Raw genomic sequence first — 6,235 nt, forward strand, 5'->3', positions numbered from 1 at the left:
TCTTTGTCTCTTGTAATAGTCTTTGTTTAAAAGTCTATTTTGTCTGATATGAGAATTGCTACTCCAGCTTCGTTTTGATTTCCATTTGCATGGAATATCTGTTTACCATCCCCTCACTTTCAGTCTGTACGTGTCCCTAGGTCTGAAGTGGTTCTCTTGTAGACAGCATATATACAGGTCTTGTTTTTTTTTCCATTAGCCAGTCTATGTCTTTTGGTTGGAGCATTTAATCCATTTACATTTAAGGTAGTTATCAATATGTATGTTCTTATTTCCATTTTCTTAATTGTTTTGAGTTTGTTATTGTGGATCTTTTCCTTCTCTTGTGTTTCTGCCTAGAGAAGTTCCTTTAACATTTGTTTTAAAGCTGGTTTCATGGTGCTGAATTCTCTTGCTTTTACTTGTCTGCAAAGATTTTAATTTCTCCGTCGAATTTGAATGAGATCCTTGGTGGGTAGAGTAATCTTGGTTGTAGGTTTTTCCCTTTCATCTCTTTAGATATGTCCTGCCACTCCTTTCTGGCTTGCAGAGTTTCTGCTGAAAAATCAGCTGTTAACCTTATGGGGATTCCCTTGTATGTTATTTGTTGCTTTTCCCTTGATGCTTTTAATATTTTTTCTTTGTATTTAATTTTTGTTAGTTTGATTAATATGTGTCCTGGCGTGTTTCTCCTTGGATTTATCCTGTATGGGACTGTGCTTCCTGGACTTGACTGACTATTTCCTTTCCCATATTAAGGAAGTTTATAACTATAATCTCTCCAAATATTTTCTCAGTCCCTTTCTTTTTCTCTTCTTCTTCTGGTACCCCTATACTTCGAATGTTGGTGCGTTTAATGTTGTCCCAGAGGTTCTGAGACTGTCCTCAATTCTTTTCATTCTTTTTTCTTTATTCTGTTCTGCAGTAGTTGTTTCCACTATTTTATATTCCAGGTCACTTCTTCTGCCTCAGTTATTCTGCTATTGATTCCTTCTAGAGAATTTTTAATTTCATTTATTGTGTTGTTCATCATTGTTTGTTTGCTCTTTATTTCTTCTCGGTCCTTTTTAAACGTTTCTTGTATTTTCTCCATTATATTTCCAAGATTTTGGATCACCTTTACTATCATTACTCTGAATTATTTTTCAGGTAGACTGCCTATTTCCTCTTCATTTGTTTGGTCTGGTGGGTTTTTACCTTGCTCCTTCATCTGCTGTGTGTTTCTCTGTCTTCTCATTTTGCTTAACTTACTCTATTTGGGGTGTCCTTTTTGCAGGCTGCAGGTTCATTTTTCCCATTGTTTTTGTTGTCTGCCCCCAGTGGGTAAGGTTGTTTCTGTGGGTTGTGTAGGCTTCCTGTTAGAGGGGACTAGTGCCTGTGTTCTGGTGGATGAGGCTGGATCTTGTCTTTCTCATGAGCAGGACCATGTCCTGTGGTGTGTTTTGGGGTGTCTGTGAACTTATTATGATTTTAGGAATCCTCTCTACTAATGGGTGGGGTTGTGTTCCTGTCTTGCTAGTTGTTTAGCTTGGGGTGTCCAGCACTGGAGCTTGCTGTTGATTGAGGGGAGCTGGGTCTTAGCATTGAGAGGTAGATCCCTGGGAGAGCTCTTGCCGATTGATATTATGTGGGGCCAGGAGATCTCTGGTGGTCCAGTGTCCTGAACTTGGCTCTCCCAACTCCAAGGCTCAGGCCTGACACCTGGCTGGAACACCAAGATGCTGTCAGCAACATGGCTCAGAAGAAAAGGGAGAAAAAGTAAAAAGAAAGAATGAAAAAAATAAAATAAAATAAAATGCAGTTATTAAAATAAAAAATTTAAAAATTGTTAAAGTAAAAAAAAAAAAAAAAGAGCAACCAACCAATAAACAAATCCACCAATGGTAACAAGCGCTAAAATCTATACTTAAAAAAAAAAAAAAAAAAAAGGACAGACAGAACCCTAGGACAAATGGTAAAAGCAAAGCTATACAGACAAAATCACAAAAAGAAGCATACATGTGCACACTCACAAAAAGAGAAAAAGGAAAAATATATATATACAAAAAATAAAGCAAGAAAGCAAACTCCAAGTATACCGTTGCTCCCAAAGTCCACCACCTCAATTTTGGGATGATTTATTGTCTATTCAGGTATTCCACAGATGCAAGGTACATGAGGTTGATTGTGGAGATTTAATCAACTGCTCCTGAGGCTGCTGGGAGAAATTTCCCTTTCTCTTCTTTGTTTGCACAACTCCTGGGGTTCAGCTTTGGATTTGGCCCCATCTCTGCATGTAGGTCACCCTCTGGTGTCTGTTCTTCACCAAGACAGGAGGGGGTTAAAGGAGTGGCTGATTAGCGGGCTCTGGCTCACTCAGGCATGGGGGAGGGAGGGGTACATTAGTCATGATTGGAACGTGGGGTGAGCCTACGGCAGCAGAGGCCAGTGTGATGTTGCACCAGCCTGAGGCACACCATGTGTTCTCCTGGGGAAGTTGTCCCTGGTTCACAGGACCCTGGCAGTGGTGGGCTGCACAGGCTCCCAGGAGGGGAGGTGTGGATAGTGACCTGTGCGTGCACACAGGCTTCTTGGTGGCTGCAGCAGCAGCCTTAGCCTTTCATACCCATATCTGGTGTCCACGCTGATAGCTGCAGCTCGAGCCCGTCTCTGGAGCTCGTTTAGGCGGTGCTCTGAATCCCCTCTCCTCGCGCACTGTGAGACAATGTTCTCTTGGCTCTTAGGCAGGTCCAGACTTTTTCCCGGACTCCCTCCAGGCTAGCTGTGGCGCACTAGCCCCCTGCAGGGTGTGTTCACGCAGCCAACCCCGGTCCTCTCCCTGGGATCTGATCTCTGAGGCCCGAGCCTCAGCTCCCAGCCCTCACCCGCCCCAGCAGGTGAGCAGACAGGTCTCTCAGGCTGGTGAGTGCTGGTTGGCACCGATCCTCTGTGTGGAAATCTCTCTGCTTTGCCCTCCACACCCTTGTTGCTGGGCTCTCCTCCATGGCTCCAAAGCTTCCCCCCCCCCGCACACCCCCTGTCTCCACCAGTGAAGGGTATTCCTAATGTGTGGAAACTTTTCCTTCTTCACAGCTTTCTCCCTGAGGTGCAGGTCCTGTCGCTATTCTTTTGTCTCTGTTTTATCTTTTCTCTTTTTCCCTACCTAGGTACATGGGTAGTTTTTTGCCTTTTGGGAAGTCTGAGGTCTTCTGCCAGCGTTCAGTAGGTGTCTGTAAGAGTTGTTCCACATGTAGATGTATTTTTGATATATTTGTGGGGAGGAAGGTGATCTCCACATCTTACTCCTCCACCATCTTGAAGGTCCCCCCTCAGCCATCTTGAAGGTCCCCCCTCAGCTGCCATTTTAAACCAGTAAGGAATAGATACTCTTCAGGGAATGATGAAGAACTGAGTGCTTAGGTGGAAAGAATGCAACAAATGACTTTTAAGATGCTTAAACATGTTCATAATTAGATAAATACAACTTACCATTATAATCAGATCTGCAAGTTCAAAAAATCAATAGTAAATTAAGGAGAGATCGATATGGGAAGTAAATCCTCTCTTATATGGTTGGGGAAACTGCACAGCCTCTTTGGAAAGTACTTAGGCAATATCTATTAACCTAAAAACTGAATATACCCTTTGGCCAAGAATTTCCCTTTCAGGAAAGTATCTTACACATACTACTTACACATGGCACAAATCATTACATGCAATGATGTTCACCGAAGCGTTGTTGGTAATAACAAAATATTGGAAACAGCAAATGTCCATCAAAATGTGACTGATTAAATACAAAATGATTACATCTACTCGACAGAATACCATGCAGTTTAAAAAAGTTGTTTAAAAAGGTGGAGGCAGATCACAGATGCTGATATATTGTAGAAAAACTTCTAAGATTTATCATTAAGTGAAAGGAACCAGTTTAGAGCACTGTGTACATCTCCTATCTTCTATGAAACAAATAGGGAAGTATAGCTTATAGTGTTTTCTCTCTATATAAAATCTGCATATATATGCTTATACATGGATAGAATGTCTTTGCCTAAAACTATTAACAGTAATATATCTGTATGAAGGAAATGAGAGTCTGAGGAAACAAGAGTAGGAGGGATTTACTTTTCACTGTTAGTGTCTAGTATGTTTGATTTTATTTTTATTTCTTTCATCTAAACATTTTGTACACACAATGCATTTCTAAGGGCCAATTTTGAAGCCAATCATCTAGAATTCAGAACAAGATATTGTAGGTCAAGCCCCAGCCAGCATAATTCATGAAATCCAATTCAAATGATAATACGTAGATTCATTTATGATCACATACATACACTAGAAACAAACGAGCCATGTGAGTTATCTAAACTACTGTTCTGAATTGGCCATTAAGGTATATGGATTAGTTGAGCTGCATCTGGACGGGCTGAGCAGGCTGTGTGTGGGCCTCAGTCTGTTTAGTATGCTGCCACAGACACAGCCATGAATTTCAAAGCAGAGGAAGGGCTTGGTGCCACTGCCAATGAGGGATAAGTAAACCAAGCCTACAGTAGTATTTGTCTCTAAGACACCCTCCATTTTGAGTGTCTCTGAAGCCTGTAATTAAACAGAATGAAAACTAGGCTTTTCACTGGTGAACTTATTTATTAGGCGGTCAGAAGCCTGACTTCCTTCAGTGGAGTCAGTGATCTTAAGAATTCCTGGGAAAGGAAGGGAAAGCCAGATAACTAGAAAAGAGATGAAATAGAAACATGGGCAGGATATTTGGTTTAGCCTTAGAAACTGGAACTATGACTAACCAGATACATAGATTAAATAATTCTCATGAAACACACACACACACACACACACACACACACACAGGATCCCACAGCAGGTGGCTGACTGGGAGTATGGCAGCTAATTGGAGGTGGAGTCTATCTTCACAATAATACCACAAGTGCCATTACTATATCTGATGCTAAAATAAGGTTCATACTCATCACTACCTTTCTCTTCACAGATTGCTATTTATCTGTTTAATTCTGGACTTTCTCACAGCACTCTCAAAGGCCAGCATGGTAGATTTTCCTAAGACAGTAGTTTTCCTAGAGCATTCCCTTCCCAGCTGCATGACAGTTTGATGGTCTTGGAAAAGGAAGTGTGCCCATGAATGTCTTTTTACATGTATATTTAAGCTTTTTATTTTGAATTAATTGTAGACTCACATGCAGTTTTAAGAAATAATACAGAGGTCTCATGTACCATTTACCCAGTTTTCCCAATGGTAACATCTTGCTTAACTACTGTACAATATCACAAGCAGGAAATTGATACTGATACAATCTACCATCTGCATGATCTTTGTACTTTATGTTTTAACATTTAAAAGTTGTGATTAATCGAATAATTTTGTTCAACTGCATGCTTATGTGCACGGACTTGTGGTAGTGAGTGAACATCCCTAGGAATTCAAGCTGAAGATGGATGACTGCTATCCATAACAATACAATCTCTTATGTCGCTAAGATTCTATGGACTCCTTATGTTTGGATGTACGAGTGGAAAGAAGCAAAACTCTTGGAAAGAATCAAGAAGAAAAAGAAGAAAAAGAAAGAGGATGTGTACTGTGACGATATATAAGATTACACTCGCAAGATTTACTGAATATTTGGATGTTGGACATATAATTCTTATCTTTGTAACAAGAGAATGGGCAGATATATGTTTAATAATGCAGTGCTGGTCATTTACCCAGCCTTTTGCCCATGCTAAAAGGAAATAAATCCTACAGAGAAGGAGGGACATGAGAGCATATGAAACTATTCTCTGGATTCGGAGCCTGGCAGAAGTTCAATTTCTCTGAAGCTCTAAAGTCATATTGCTGTTTGTCCTTAAAGGTCATGGAATGCACCTGTTCAAAAAAAAAAAAATCTAAGGACCAAAATTCAAGGGATTAATAAGAATAAATAGAAGGTATGAATAGAAATGGGCAATGCATAAAGGAAGGTCCAAAGAATAAGCAAAAAAGCATCAGCCACTCTCTTTATGGAAGTTAAAGGAGCACGATAAGAAGGCCTGGGCTGAGTCATCACCTTGCCACTAACCAGAAGAGTGACAATGAAATGTTTACTTTCTCTAAAACCTGTGTTTTCTGCAAAACTGTGATAGTAATATTGACTTATCTCCTTCACGTAATTTTTTTAAAAAGATCAACTTGAAAATATCAACATGGATTCAGATAAGGCACAGAGATAAGGAACTAATTACTGGAGCATAAAAAAATAAAATGAATTCC

This window comes from Balaenoptera musculus, chromosome 4, assembly GCF_009873245.2.
Source record: "Balaenoptera musculus isolate JJ_BM4_2016_0621 chromosome 4, mBalMus1.pri.v3, whole genome shotgun sequence".
NCBI classification, from domain to species: Eukaryota; Metazoa; Chordata; class Mammalia; order Artiodactyla; family Balaenopteridae; genus Balaenoptera; species Balaenoptera musculus.